The following is a 15314-nucleotide window of genomic DNA, read 5'->3' as shown; positions in this document are numbered from 1 at the left end:
CCCTGACAAGCCTCACATACTTGCTGTCTGCACACACACATTACACAACCACACCACACATACACACACACCTGCCTGCCATTCTTGAAATAACTCCCAGCTCTTATGTCTAGTGTCATTATCACTGGCATACTTTTGAGTGCTGTTTGAAGCCACTTCATGCCTGAAAGTAGACTCAATGCAGAAAGGTCCCCAATAACACGGCATTCCTAAGAGCTAAACTAGAGTGGTGGTCACAAAAATCTACTTAGAGAGGGACAGAGAGAGGATGGGCAAGGTGGCTGGAGACGAGAGAATTATGCTGTCTCATGAGCAGTTTATTTTCAGAGACGCTAAACTGTCAGGTCACAAAGACTTGTAGGAGGGGCAGTGAACTCACATTTATCACAGTGGTGAGAGCGTTAACCCTTTCTTTACAATCACCTATTTTAAACACATGTAAATACTGCATGCATGGCATTTAATCTTATTTTTGTTGGTATAGTTGGTGATAGCCCACATCATTCCTTTTTAATGATAGGAAGTCATCGTGTTAGCCTCATGTACAGATGAAAAACATGAGGCTTAGAGAGACTGAAGCAATAGTATGTTCACATTATTCACATAGCTCTTCATAGGCAAAGCTGGAATCTGACCCTGCGTTTGTGTGGCCTGAAGTGTGAGCCGTTTCTCTTGCACTAGGAAAAGGAGGAATGAGCATTTCTTTTTTCCTGTATATCTAAAGCAAATTTCCTGCAGAATCCCAAAAAAGGGAAAGGATTGAGGGTGTTCGGAAAAAATGAGGAGGGCTGTGGAAAGAAGTTTCACCTGATCACTTAGAGCTGGAGATGAGGTTAGCAGGGATATGGTGTGTGTGTGTGTGTGTGTGTGTGTGGTGTCCCAATATGCTTGTGTGGTGTGTGTGTGGTGTGTTTGTAGTGTGTGTGTGGTGTGTGTGTGTGTGGTGTGTGTGTGTTTGCAGTGTATGTGTCTGGTGTGTGTGTGGTGTGTATGTGTGTGGGGTATGTGTGTGTGGTGTGTGTATGTGTGGTGTGGTTGTGTGGTGTGGGTGTGTGTGGTGTGTTTGTAGTGTGGTGTGTGTGTTTGTAGTGTGTGTGTGGTGTGTGTGTATGTGTGGTGCGGGTGTGGGTGTGTGTATGGTGTGTATATGTGGTGTATGTGCGTGGTATGTGTATGACGTGTGTGTGTGGTGTGTGTGTAGTGTGTGGTGTGTTTGTAGTGTGGTGTGTGTGTTTGTAGTGTGTGTGGTGTGTGTGTATGTGTGGTGTGGTTGTGTGGTGTGGGTGTGTGTGTGTGCGTGTGGTGTGGTTGTGTGCTGTATGTGCGTGGTGTGTGCGTGGTGTGTGTATGTGTGTGGTGTGTGTTTGCAGTGTATGTGTCCGGTGTGTGTGTGGTGTGTATGTGTACGTGTGTGGGGTGTGTTTGTAGTGTGTGTGTGGTGTAGTTGTGTGGTGTGGGTGTGTGCGTGTCTGTGTAGACAGCAACTATGTGAGGCTTGTCAGGGTCACTGTGCTCATGAGAGTCACCAGGTGTCCTTTCTGGAAGGGATCCACCATCCCTCACAGGCTTCTGTGCTGTGTCCAGGGTCCATCTGGAGCCGGCTTTGGTCTGGGCCAGTGGCAATGGGAAGTGGCCCTTGGTTGATGTTCTCAGAGAAGCTGGGGGATAAGCAGCAACCAGGCAGATCTCAATGGTTGAGAATTAAGTTTTAGTGACTGTTTCATAAGAGTGTATTGGACTAATTTTCCCTCACCTCAACCACTTGCAAAAAAATTTTCCTGAATATCTGTCGCTATTTAAAAAAATATATTTTTTGGCCGGAAGCGATGGCTCATGCCTGTAATCCCAGCACTTTGGGAGGCTGAGGTGGGTGGATCACCTGAGGTCAGGAGTTTGAGACCAGCCTGGCCAACATGGTGAAACCCCATCTCTACTAAAAATACAAAAATTATCCGGGCGTGGTGGCAGCCGCCTGTACAATCCCAGCTTCTCCGGAGGCTGAGGCAGGAGAATCGCTTGAACCCGAGAGGCAGGGATTGCAGTGAGCCAAGATCGCACCATTGCACTCCAGCCTGGGTGACAGAGTGAAACTCCATCTCAAAAAAAAGAATTAAAAATTAAAAAAAAAAAAATTTAAGTTAGCTTTTTAAAAACAGTAGGAAATATATTTTAAAGGTCTCAAATTTTTAAAGTTTTCACTCCATCAGCTACTTCCTTGTACATGTTAATGTTAATACTTCCTTGTGCATCTTTCCAGAGGTACTTTATTATGTTTATAGGTAATAAAACTGATTAAACATGTAGAGAACATTACATACGGACTTTAAGTTCCTACAGATATACTCAGAAAAGGAAAAATGGTCCTTATTTTAGGTGCCATATTGTCTGTGAGAAACAAAATACAGCAAAATGTGTCTTTTATTTAAATACATCATATGCAGACATTTAAGAAGCTCTTTTTTCATTACTTTGAAGCATTTTTAAAGCTAGGTACAAGGAACTTTCTGGACCAAAGTTACCAGGGACCTTTGCCCCACAGCATCCAACCGCGATGAAGTGCAGAACTCTTGCTGATAGAACACCTACTATTCCCTTGCTCCAGGCTTTATAATGGCTTCTCCTGATCCTAAGGGACCCTTAAGGCTTGGCCAGGCAAGGTGGCTCACACCCATAATTCCAATACTTTGGGAGGCCAAGGCAGGAGGATTGCTTGAGGTCAGGAGTTTGAGTCCAGCCTGGGCAACATAGTGAGATCCCTGTCTCTACAAAAAATTTAAAAATTAGCTGGGTATAGTGGTGCATGCCTGTAGTCCCAGCTACTCAGGAGGCTGAGGAAGGAGGATTGCTTAAGACTGAAAAGTCAAGGCTGCAGTGAGCATGATTGCACCACTGCACTCCAGCCTGGGTGACAGAGTGAGACTCTGTCTCAAAAAAAAAAAAAAAAAAAAGGCCAGGCTTAAGCTCTTCATGTAGCATGACTTCCGGGACCTGGCCCCCCACCGCCTGTGTCTCTACCCTCATTTCTTTTTATTTGATGCCTCATACTTTTTTTCCAGCAACTACTTGGCCGCACACTTCTGCAATTTCCACCTTTTTTTTTTTGTTTGTTTGTTTGTTTGTTTGTTTTTTTTTTGAGACGGAGTCTTGCTCTGTCGCCAGGCTGAAGTGCAGTGGCGCAATCTCAGCTCACTGCAACCTCCGCCTCTCAGGTTCAAGCGATTCTCCTGCCTCAGCCTCCCGAGTAGATGGGATTACAGGTGCCCACCACCAAGTCCGGCTAATTTTTGTATTTTTAGTAGAGACATGGTTTCACCATGTTGGCCAGGATGGTCTCGATCTCCTGACCTCATGATCTGCCCGCCTCAGCCTCCCAAAGTGCTGGGATTACAGGCATGAGCCACAGCGCCCAACCTAATTTTGACCTATTTTTTTATGGCTGTTTATGACATCCTCTCATAAAGAATGCCCTTCGTGTCTAATGCCCTTCCTGTCTAACTCTTCATCCTTTATGTCTAACTCTAACTCTTCATCCTTTATGGCCCACCTTGGAAGTCACTTCCTCTGGATGCCATGTCTGATCACCTCCCTCCCAGATCGTTGTGTTTCAACTCTGGGTTCTCCTGGACCTAATGCCACTGCTGTCAGCATTGAATTGTAGTCACCTATTAACTGAATAGCTCTTCTACCAGACCTCCTCAGTATTTGAGCTCCTTAAGCGTAAGAAAAGTGACATCTGTCTTTGTGTTCTCCACCACTACTCCTACGCTGCATGCATCACTATGCACCTGCCTGATCTGATGATATGCAGGGTGCTAGATGGGTGTGGAAGGGCCTGGGGAGGGGCAGGAATGTGCTGGAGAGTTCTGAGAAGATGGGCAGAACTTATGAAAGTGTACCCTGTACCTAGGGTGGGGGATAATCTTTGGTAGTAGGGATTGGAGAAACAGTAGGTAAAAGTCCACAATGGCCAGGCCAACAAATGATATCAGTAAATATGAGAGAGTCCTGAAAGAATTAGCAAGCCCCACTTTATTCCAGATAAAATGTTAATGCGATAGAGTGTTTCCTTAGAAAATCTGGCTCCCACTCTGGGCCCATGATGCAGTGGGATTCTGATGCCAAGAGAAAGTCGCAGCAGGCGGCGTATGCAGACGCCTCCACTTAGTTTCTGCCTTCCTTGCACCTGGTGTGACTTTCTTCCACACCTGCCACCCACTCCCTCCTCCTACTAGTACCACTCACTCCTGCTAGTACCGGGCTACTCACATTCATGCCCCGGGCTTCTTCTCACTTAATTTGATGTAGACTTCTCCTGAATTGCTGGCTTAGGAAAAAAACCAAGACTATAAGAATATGAGAGGCTAAGAAGAGACAACAATAGAAAGAAACTCAAAACATCTCTCCAGCTCTCAACAACTGTAAACACTGAGCTATTGAGAAGGTATATGTTCTCTGCAGGAAGGTCACCGGGACCTTACATCTGGGTGTGGCTGGATCAATCCCAGTCTTTTTCAAAGTATGCACTGTGTTCCCTCTACATCAGCCCAGACTTTGAATTCAGTTTCTAGGACCACAAAGGATGCATTCACTCACGTTGATTGGACCCGTGACTGAGAATTAATTACAAACGTTGAATGATGGGGTAGAATCATGTCTTAACAAACGTCACCAGGACGTTTGATTCTATAATAACGCTATTTGGGGGGCTGGAGGACAATCCACACTGGCATTTGTCTTGTCAATATGGAGATAAATTCTGGCTGAAGGAGAAATTCCACAAAACAGATACTTCCATAGGTTCGTATCCATTGAACAGACTCTTAAAATAATATTTTTGGATAGCCAGATGATATTAAGTATACACAATAAATGAGAACATGATTTTCAAAATATTGTGTTAGTGACGTGGGCCAGTCTGGCTTATTTAACCTCTTCAGTAAAGGGCTCTAGGCTCTTTCCAGGTCAGTAATTCAGGTAAGATCACAGGGGAAGATTTTAATTTACAATGTATCCCAGCTCTTGTGAGCACCTAGATTGATGGGTCTACATCGTAAGATGCTGAGCTCCTGGTAGAGAAACCTTAGGCAGGTTGTAAAGTATTTACACAGTAAATTATGCTGACGTTGTAGCCTTTTGTAGAATCATTTGTGATGTTTCCAGCCACTGGCTCCACTGTACTATTTGGGAAGGATTATCTCCTTCATTGGAGAATCTGTACCGTAACATTTCTGCTCGCCACCCCTAAAAAGGAAATAATTGGGAAACGCTACTCTTAATTAGCTCTTTTATATTTATTTATTTATTTATTTATTTATTTATTTATTTATTTGAGATGTCTCACTCTGTCGCCAGGCTGGAGTGCAGTGGTGTGGTCTCAGCTCACACAACCTCTGCCTCCCTGGTTCAAGCAATTCTGCCTCAGCCTCCTGAGTAGCTGGGACTACAGGTGTGTGCCACCATGCCCAGCTAATGTTTGTGTATTTTTAGTAGAGACGGGGTTTCACCATGTTGGCCAGGGTGGTCTCGATCTCTTGACCTCATGATCCACCCACCTCAGGGTCCCAAAGTGTTGGGATTACAGGCGTGAGCCACCACGCCCACCCTTAATTAGCTCTTAATTCCTAATCTCTAGAACAACATTTTATAAAACAAGACAAATTGGATTAAAGTATATATTAGTATAAAGTATATATAAAGTGAATATTGAATTAAGTATGAGTACAATCATGATTGGTAAAAATCTACTAAGTTGAACTGAACGTGAATTTAATTCTAGCGGAAAGGATGAACATCCTTTCTACTGCTTTAGAACCAGCAAGATCATTTCTCCAACTCATTCATCCTCCTGTCATTCCTTATCGATTGTATAAGACAGTTTTTTCTAGAAGCAGGAGTTGTTTTTGTCTTTGTTTTGTTTTGAGATAGGGTCTCCCTCTGTCACCTAGGCTGGAGTGCAGTGGCATTAATTTGGCTCACTGCAGCCTCAGCCTTCTGGGCTCAAGTAATCCTCCTGCCTCGGGCTGCCAAGTAGCAAGGACTACAGGTATGCACCACTACACCTGGCTCATTTTTAAATTTTGTGTAGAGATGGGATCTCGATATGTTGCCCAGGCTGGTCTCAAACTCCAGGGCTCAATTGATTCTCTCCTCAGCCTCCCACAAGTGCTGAGATTACAGGTGTGAGCCATGGCACCTAGACAGTTGTCTTTGTTTTGAATGAAGTATTGCATTTCGATGGCTTTTAAAAACAATAAAATATTAGTGGTATATCAAAGTATATATAATTGATATACGTATATATCAATGTACATAGTACAATGATCAATATATAATCGACATCTAAATTATCTCTTGAAAATACATATCTCTGCCCTATTTCTCTTTACACGATACAAAAGCATCTCCTTCCATCCTTCTTTGTTTGAGCCCACATGCTATTAGGTAAACGGCTTTGGAGACAGACATAGTGTAAGTCTGTCCTCCCAATATTTGCCAACTGTGTGACACTGGTGTTAGTTTACACCGAGCCTTAGTTTACTCGTGTCATGATGGAGATAATAAAAGTACTTAGTTCCCAGAGAAGTTATGAGTATTAAATAAGCTAATGCATATAGTACAGGGGTTCCTACACTTGACCATGCCTCAGAATCTTCTTCAGGTCCTGTTAAAGCACAGATTTCTGGGCCCTACCCTGAAGTTTCTGATTCAGCAGGTCTGGAGCAGTCCCCAGAATTTGCATTTCTAAAAGTTTCCTGGGTTATCCTGCGGCTTTTCATCTGGAGGCCACACTTTGAGAACTGCTGACACGGACCATCTTTTACAGAGACTGGCACATACATAGATTTGCAGCAAATGCCGATTCTGTTCACTTCCAACCACCAGTAAAAATAAAAACTAGTTGATATAAGGAAAAGCTTTATGGTGTTGATGTTGATTGCATATCGCAGACTTCATGAAAGTGGTATGCAAATGACTGATGTTTGGGAAGTACTCATATTAAGGAAATATTATGGGCTCTGGAGTGAGACAAACCCAATATTGAATTTTAGCTTTATCTCCATTAGTTTGATGACCTTGTGTACCCTGAACCTAAAACTCTTCATTTTGTAGTCACAATAATGATGGCTACTTAGTAAGGCTGTTTTGAGAATTAAATTTTAAAAATGGGGTAAAATGACAGGTTAAGTGTTTATCCACTTATTAATGTGAACATTTATTAAGAAAAACCTAAACGTGGTCTAGTATTCCTATACTAATGAGATCCTCAAGGTGTTGAATAAAAGCAATTTAAATCTCACTATAGAAGGATGTCCATGCCATGGCTCACCAACCATATAAAACTAAAACTAGATATAGATGTACCCAAAGATGGATAGGAGGAAATGTGTGAAACTTTAAGTAAATTGACATGTTCAGGTGGATATCAGTTCTTTTTCTGAGACAAGGTCCCTGCTCTGTTCCCCAGGCTGCAGTGCAGTGGTGTGATCATGGCTCACTGTAGCCTCAACTTCCTGAGCTCAAGCAATTCTCCCACCTCAGCCTACCCAGTAGCTAGAACTATAAGCCTGCCTCACCATGCTCTGCTAATTTTTAATTTCTTGTAGAGATGGGGTTTTACTATGTTGCCCAGACTGGGATATCTGTTCTTGATCATTTTGATTTCCATCAGTGTTACTTTTTACGACCACCAAAAAGCTTCACTTACCCCTTACATAACACAATGAAATGTGTATTATCCATTAGAAGAATGTTTCCTTAAAAACATGAAGGATGTCAATAGTATCTGTTTTTGAAATCAATCATATCACAGGAAAGGAGCAGGAATTAGGTTGCTTTATTTTCTTTTTTTCTTTTTTTTTTTTTTTGAGACGGAGTCTTGCTCTGTCCCCAGGCTGGAGTGCAGTGGTGTGATCTCGGCTCACTGCAAGTTCTACCTTCCGGGTTCACACCATTCTCCTGCCTCAGCCTCCCAAGTAGCTGGGACTACAGGCACCCGCCACCACACCCAGCTAATTTTTTGTATTTTTAGTAGAGACGGGGTTTCATTGCGTTGGCCAGGATGGTCTCGATCTCCTGACCTCATGATCTGCCCATCTCGGCCTCCCAAAGTGCTGGGATTACAGGCGTGAGCCACCGCGCCCAGCTGGTTGGTTGGGTTGCTTTCTTTTCTTAAGCTGTACCATGTTCCAGAAAGGACTTAAGATGTTATAATATAATTTATTGGGAAAGGAAATCAACATAGCCAAGATCTGAAAAAAATGAGAGCCTTTTCACAATTATTCTATATAGGTTTTGACTGGCTTGGCCACATCTTCCCATTTTGAGTGTTCAACCTCCTCAGTGTTAAAACAAATTTTACCCATCCTCTTTGCACAGGAGTAATTTTTAAACTCTAATAGAAAAACTTATAAACACACACAACACTGCAGAGAATACTGTAATCCTCATGTGCCCATCAGCCAGTTTCAACAATCATCAACTTGTTATGCAAACTCAAAGCAAAAAAACCTAAAATGTATGACAAATCTTTGAGTCAACGCTATAATTCTCATAAATGAGTAGCTTCCTCTTTTCAAAGAAAATGCAAAATTCTGATATTCCAGACTAAGGCTTTCTCCACATCCCATAATAACAGTTCACTGAAAAGTAAAAATATTTTCATCCAACTTCAACTTTTAGGATATACTACATGAACCGGACTGAGTTTTCTTTTTCTTTGTTTTTCAGCAACAAAGCTGAATCTACAAGCACAAGCTCTTTAGGCATTCAAAGTAGGAGGCAGAATGCGGTTTGTTAAGATTTCCATTCAGCTGGGTGCAGTGACTCACACCTGTAATCCCAGCACTGTGGGAGGCCTAGGCGGGTGGATCACGAGGTCAGGCATTCGAGACCAGCCTGGCCAACGTTGTGAAACCCCATCTCTACTAAAATACAAAAAGTAGCCGGGCGTGGTGGTGCATGCCTGTAATCACAGTCACTCAGGAGGCTGAGGCAGGAGAATCACTTGAACCCAGGAGGCGGAGGTTGCAGTGAGCTGAGATTGTGCCACTGCACTCCAGCCTGGGCAACAGAGTGAGACTCCATCTCAAAAAAAAAAAAAAAGTTCCATTCTCTTGGCCTCCCTTTTTCTGGAGGAAAAATGGGAAGGAGTATGGTACTAAGAGTAGTAAATTGGTTAGTGGGGTACACTGGTATCCCACTGTATGGTTAGTGGGGTACACTGTTTCCTGTGTATCCCTCTAACCATTAAAGTTCCCTTGTTTTCATCTCTTCTCCAGACTGAATATTCTGTTTCCTCTATTAAAAAATAAAAAAGACAGTGAGTCCAAAGTATGTTTGAATATAGAATTGACGCGATGATATTTTGCCTTCAGCCAAATCTGAATGTATTTTCCATTACTGTGTATTCTCACAGAGGCTTCTCTATGAGATTCGTTGTTGGTAATTTTTTACATCTGTAATTTAATTTGAGATGCCTCAGTTATTAAGTTATTAAGCCTCATTACTTTGCATGAGGTCTTTGATCTCGCAGCGTGATGTGGATGAAAGAATACAAACTTTGGAATAGGACAGATCTTTTGAATCCTAGGCCTCACTACTTAACAGCTTGTCAGTCATTGAACAAGTTATTTAACCAAACTGAGCCTCAGTTAATTTTGGTTTTAGGACATTAAAGAAAGTTTTCAAGGTGCTCAAGAATTTATTAGAAAGTAGAAATTGCCTTTTTTTTTTTTTTTGAGACACGGTTTTACTCTATCACCCAGACTGGAGTGCAGTGGCATGATCTCGGCTCACTGCAACCTCTGCCTCCTGGGCTCAAGCAATTCTCGTGCCTCACTCAGCCTTCTGAGTAGCTGGGACTACAGGTGTGCCCCACCATGCCTGGCTAATTTTTTGTATTTTTAATAGAGACGGTTCTGCCATGTTGCCCAGGCTGGTCTCAAATTCCCGAGCTCAAGCAATCTGCTTGCCTCAGCCTCCCAAAGTGCTGGGATTATAGGTGTTAGCCACCACACCCGGGCAGGAATTGTCTTAATTCAACTTCCACCCCATAAAATATATCTGGAATTGGTCTGGAGACAGTCTTATAGCACTGACTACGATTTGCTAACATTTCTTTTCAAAGGTATTTGTAAAAGGGCCAGAAGAATCTCTGGGTGGCTCCAAGGCTATGAGGGTTTTTGTTGTTGTTGTTGTTTTGCTTTTTTTTATTAGAGATGGGGTCTCACTCTGTTGCCCAGGCTGGTCTTGAACTCCTGGGCTCAAGCGATCCTCTCACCTTGGCCTCCCAAAGTGCTGGGATTATAGGTGTGAGCCACCACGCCCGGCTAGGATGTGAGTGTTGATGACCCCAGAAGACACTAAGGATTGGAACAGTAGCTCATGAACTTTGACTGTTTAAGCACTTCACACTGCACAGTTAAAAACAGTAGAATACTAAGTAAATGGAAAGTAAGGATTATGAGCCATGCGTGAATGTTTAATTTTCTTTTTTTAAAAAAGTGCTTTCAAGTACTGTGTAAGAGAGGCTAGTGACTTAGATACCCACACTACACAATTCTGTTCTCAATTCTAACCTTTGTCTGTAAATAACTGTTTGGCCTTGGGCATGTCACTTAACTTCTCTGGGCCTCAGTTTCCTCATCTGTAAAATGAAGAAATTGGGCTAGGTCATCTCAGAAGAAATTCCTGTATTATTTTGCTTTAACTCTGGAGCATGCAGTGAAAAAAGCAGAAGTATTTGAGGCAGGCAGACTTAGGTTTTCTTTACCTGCTGTCAGATCTTGAGCAATTAACCTATCTTAACATGGGCTTCCGGTGACTCATCTGTAAATTGAGGACAATACCAATTTTATGAGATTGTTGTGAGACTTATAGACCATGGGGGTATATCTCCTCTCTCAGCCACTGTTAATTCAGTTATCACCTCCATCTCTCCCCCTTCTCCCTCTCTACAATGTATTAATGTCATGACATTCCTATTTATATTACACTGTGGACAGCAGGATTAATGAAAAAATGGCCTCTGGGCATTGAATTTCTCTCTTTGTCACGGTCACCGTGTCCACATCTGGATGCCAACCACCACTACTGCCACAATTTAGAACTCAGGACAGCCACCGTAGGCAGTGCGTGGGGGTGATTTTTGTGCTGTAAAATTCTGACCAAAGGAGGAAACTGAGTACCAAGTACTTACACAATATCTTCACCTCTCTGATTGTTCTTAATGTAGCACATTTCCCCTTGTTTCCAAGAGTGTTTTCTTGATGTGCCCAGGGACGCTGAGCTGGACGAGGCTAGTGTAGTGTATTCAGTGTTGGGGAGGGAAGGGGCCCCCTGGAGCCAGACCATTTGGCTTCCAATCCAGCTTTACAGATTCCTAGTGTGTGTGACGTGAGGCTAATTCTGTTCTCTCTCTGATTCTCAGTTTCTGTATATGTAAAATGGAGATACTAACATTACCTACCACTGTGGAAATGAAATGTATGAATACGTATCAAGTGCCTGGAATGGCGCGTGGTGCCTAGTAAGTGTTAGTAACTGTTGTATTTATTCCACCCAACTGCCCTTGTTAAGGGGAGAATTAGCAATGAACAATTTCCCCTTGTTAAGGGGCTGGAAAAAATGCAGTCCCCCAAAGTGCCATTACAAAGGATCTGGAAGATTTTCTGAAACTCAGACCAAAGCAGCTTGAATTCCCTCCGTCCCTCAGCTTCCCATAGTACCAGAGCTCATCCTGCACAAGGAATGAGAGGAGCAGAGTAACTAAGAATCTCACATTGGTGAGTGGGATCGATTGCACCAGGTGCGCTATTCACAGGCGCATCAGTTCATGTACTGCAATGCTAGGAAACACAGGTAGCCAACAACAATCCTAGGCCAGTGTTAATTGACTCTTGAAAAGAGAACACCTACAATTCCCAAATAACCTGAATCTTCTCTCTTTCTGCCTCAGTTAAATATGTGGTGTTGTTTCCACCAGAATGAGGGAGGACCTGAACCAGACTGAAACAGGGTGTTTCAGTGAGAGGCATCTTGCCCATCTCCCTATCAGCTTCCATCCATTGTATCCCAGCGGAGGTAAGAGCAGGAGACAGTGTGCCATATGAATTAGACATGAGGCCATGTACCTTCAGAGTCTGCCAGCGGTCCTCAGAGAATTGCGAGCTATGGTAGAATGAAGACGGTAGCTTCTCCTCTCTCCAAGGGTAGGGGGCTCACATCATGGCTTCTTGTAGCTTACGATCTTGCACAGATCTTTTCAATTCTCCATACTTGGTTTTCTCAGCCAAGGAATGATAATAACTGCTAATCTCATGGTGGCAAAGGAGGAGAAGGCACATGCTGTGAGCCATGAATTATGAACTCTTTAATAACTTATAACTCATTAATTCTAAAGCCAAGAGCATCAGTCCTGGCACACAGAAAGAGGAAAGTTGTGGGGATGAAGTTTTTTTGAGCGGAATATATGAAAGAAGCAGAAACTCAGGCTCCTTCAGGAATAACAGAATGATTTTGTGAAGTGGAATGGGTAATCCTGTGCTAGGGTTGGAAGAGATACTCTCATCGTTTAAAATGAGAGAAAGCAAGCACAGGGAGACGAACTGATTTGTTTGTGTTGCATGATTTAGCAGCTGAACCTGTCCACAAAGATAAGACTTTTAAGTCCTTCAAGACAATAATCTTTATATATTTAGTGCTTCTTATAATTTCTTTCTGAAATGTCATAGATATCTGAGCAAAGGGGCAGTATGAATATTTTGGTATCTATACTAATACTGAAATTTGGGTTTCAATGACAGGATTCTTAAAAAGTGTTCAGAATTTATGGGAAAAGAGTGCATATCAATATTACATCGAAGTCTTATAGGTATACTATATAATACAGTTTTTTAAATGTATACATTTACCATAAAAGAGATCCATTCTGTTTTACATTGTTGTTGATTTTGAAGCAGCTTCTTTGTATTTTTTAATTTGTATACATGCAGTTCACTCTCTTTAGTGTGCAGTTCCATGTGTTTTGACAGTGGCATAGAGTCACGCATCCACCACTGCCATCAAGAACAATTCCGTCAGTCCCCAAAATTCCCTCATGCTGCCCCTGGGAGCCAACCCCTTACCCCCAGTGTCCCCTTGCCAAATCCTGACCTGTTCTCCATCCCTGTTGTTTGCCTTTTCCAGAACGTCATATTTTCATCATAGCGTATGTAGCCATTGCGGGCTGAAAAAGCACAGCTTCTTCTTTCTTTTCTATTAAATGAATGCCTTTTGTATGTTACAAGGTGACTGTGAGGGTCTCTCATAGATCCTCAGGTAGTTTTATTTTTACTTATTTATTTATTTATGAGACAGCATCTCACTCTGTTGCCCAAGCTGGAGTGCAGTGGTGCAATCTCGGCTTATTGCAGCCTCCACCTCCCAGGCTGAAGCAATCCTCCCACCTCAGCCTCTTGAGTACCTGGGACTACAGGTGCTTGCCACCACACCCAGCAAATTTTTTGTATTTTTTGTAGATGGGGTTTCCCCATGTTGCCTGGGCTGGTCTTGAACTCCTGGACCCAAGCAATTCACCTGCTTTGGCCTCCCTAAGTGCTGTGATTACAGGCATGAACCACCACACCCAGCCCTCTGGTAGTTTTAATATCTATTGAGTATTGGTTCCTTTTGCCCTGCTTTTCTTTTTGCATGTTATTTGTTTTTCCCATAAATAACAGAAGCAGTTGGGCCTGTTATTTTTTTGTTTGTTTTTTGAAAAAGTAGGGCTATTTTTAGTAATATTATTCATTTGGGGCAATAAACTAAAAGTAAGTATAGCATTTAATTATGTAATTAAACTTGTACTTTTATTACCTTTGATTTTTCAATATCAGTGATTCAGAATAAATAGTAGAAACACCACGAACTTAATTGGAAGAACAAGAACAACCAAAAGTGTATCCCACTTTTATTCTGAAAACACATGTGACAGACTCACAAAACTTGCCATGAGTCAATCAGATCATACAAGAGTGTCATGGTGAGCATGCCACAACACTCCGATATGATTTCTTATCAGAATTCATACAGGAAAAACTCTGCTTAGTTTGCAGATGGCTCAATGGTTTATTTTTTTCCTGTAAATTGAATATATTAGTCATTGGTCTTGATCTGAAGATGTCCATAATTCTGTTTCTAAAATATTCAAGTATTTAAAAGTAAAGCCCTTGGCCAGGTGCAGTGGCTCACGCCTGTAATCCCAGCACTTTGGAAGGATGAAGCAGGTGGATCACAAGGTCAGTAGTTCAAGACCAGCCTGGCCAAGATGGTGAAACCCCATCTCTACTAAAAATACAAAAATTAGCCAGGCGTGGTGGTGGGCACCTGTAGTCCCAGCTACTCGGGAGGCTGAGGCAGGAGAATGGCGGGAACCTGGGAGGCAGAGCTTGCAGTGAGCCGAGATCATGCCACTGCACTCCAGCCTGGGCAACAGAGTGAGACTCCATCTCAAAAAAAAAAAAAAAAAAGTAAAGCCCTTGATGCCGGAAAACTGGATACTGGAAACTGCTACTGCAGTCCCTAAATCGGCCCTGGGCAAAGGAGAGGGTACGAGGGCAAACCACTGAAGAGGCCAACATTTCTTTGAAGTCTCATGCTTTATTTTACAAAGTTATTTAAATATTACATTTCTGTCTACTCTATAACTTTTGTAAACTTTTTATTGAAATATAATCCTATATACAGAAAATTGCACATACCAGAATTGAACAGATCACTGAATTTTTACATTGCTCTTACCTGTATAAACAGCTCAAGTAACCATGTTCCTGGTATTCCTAGGACCCCCCTACCCCCAAAGGGCTCCTTTCCAGACACCTCCAAGATTAACAATGGTCCCAACTGCATTAATTATGTGTGTGTTTTTGTGTCGCTGTGTAACTTCTAACGGAAGCCCAGGGCTTTTCATCCAAATGTCCAGGTTAAATGGGTATTTCAGGACGAAGTGCCAGGCCTAGGTTCCCTGTATTTCTGCATATTCTCTGTGGCCAGGGGATGGGGAGAGCTTCCCTGGCACATCAAAAGACTCTGTCTCCCATGTCTTTGCTCTTTTTAAAAGTTTATTTAGGTGTTTTTTCATATTTGTGGAATAAGACTGTAAACAGAACTGCCCTGCTGTTCTTTATAAAACATTAGGCTTGCAATAGATAGGGACTTAGTTCCCAGACTTAGCAATCTATATATACCCTAGTACATGCAGCAACAAATGGAATTTACCACTGACCTTAAACAACTTTTGACCTGTCTCGGTTTGTAAATAGGGATTAAAATTAAAC

The 15314-nt window shown here is 42.4% G+C and overlaps 1 protein-coding gene across 13 annotated transcripts in view; it reads left to right on the top strand.

Annotated features, from left to right (window-relative positions):
- GCNT2 (glucosaminyl (N-acetyl) transferase 2 (I blood group)) overlaps nt 1–15314 on the top strand; it is a 117283-nt gene that overhangs the window by 68073 nt on the left and 33896 nt on the right. The window lies entirely within an intron of this gene.

Source organism: Symphalangus syndactylus, chromosome 23 (assembly GCF_028878055.3).
Source record: "Symphalangus syndactylus isolate Jambi chromosome 23, NHGRI_mSymSyn1-v2.1_pri, whole genome shotgun sequence".
In the NCBI taxonomy this organism is placed as follows: domain Eukaryota; kingdom Metazoa; phylum Chordata; class Mammalia; order Primates; family Hylobatidae; genus Symphalangus; species Symphalangus syndactylus.
Note: the sequence above shows the minus strand (reverse complement) of the source record. Positions and strands in the feature narration are given on the sequence as shown.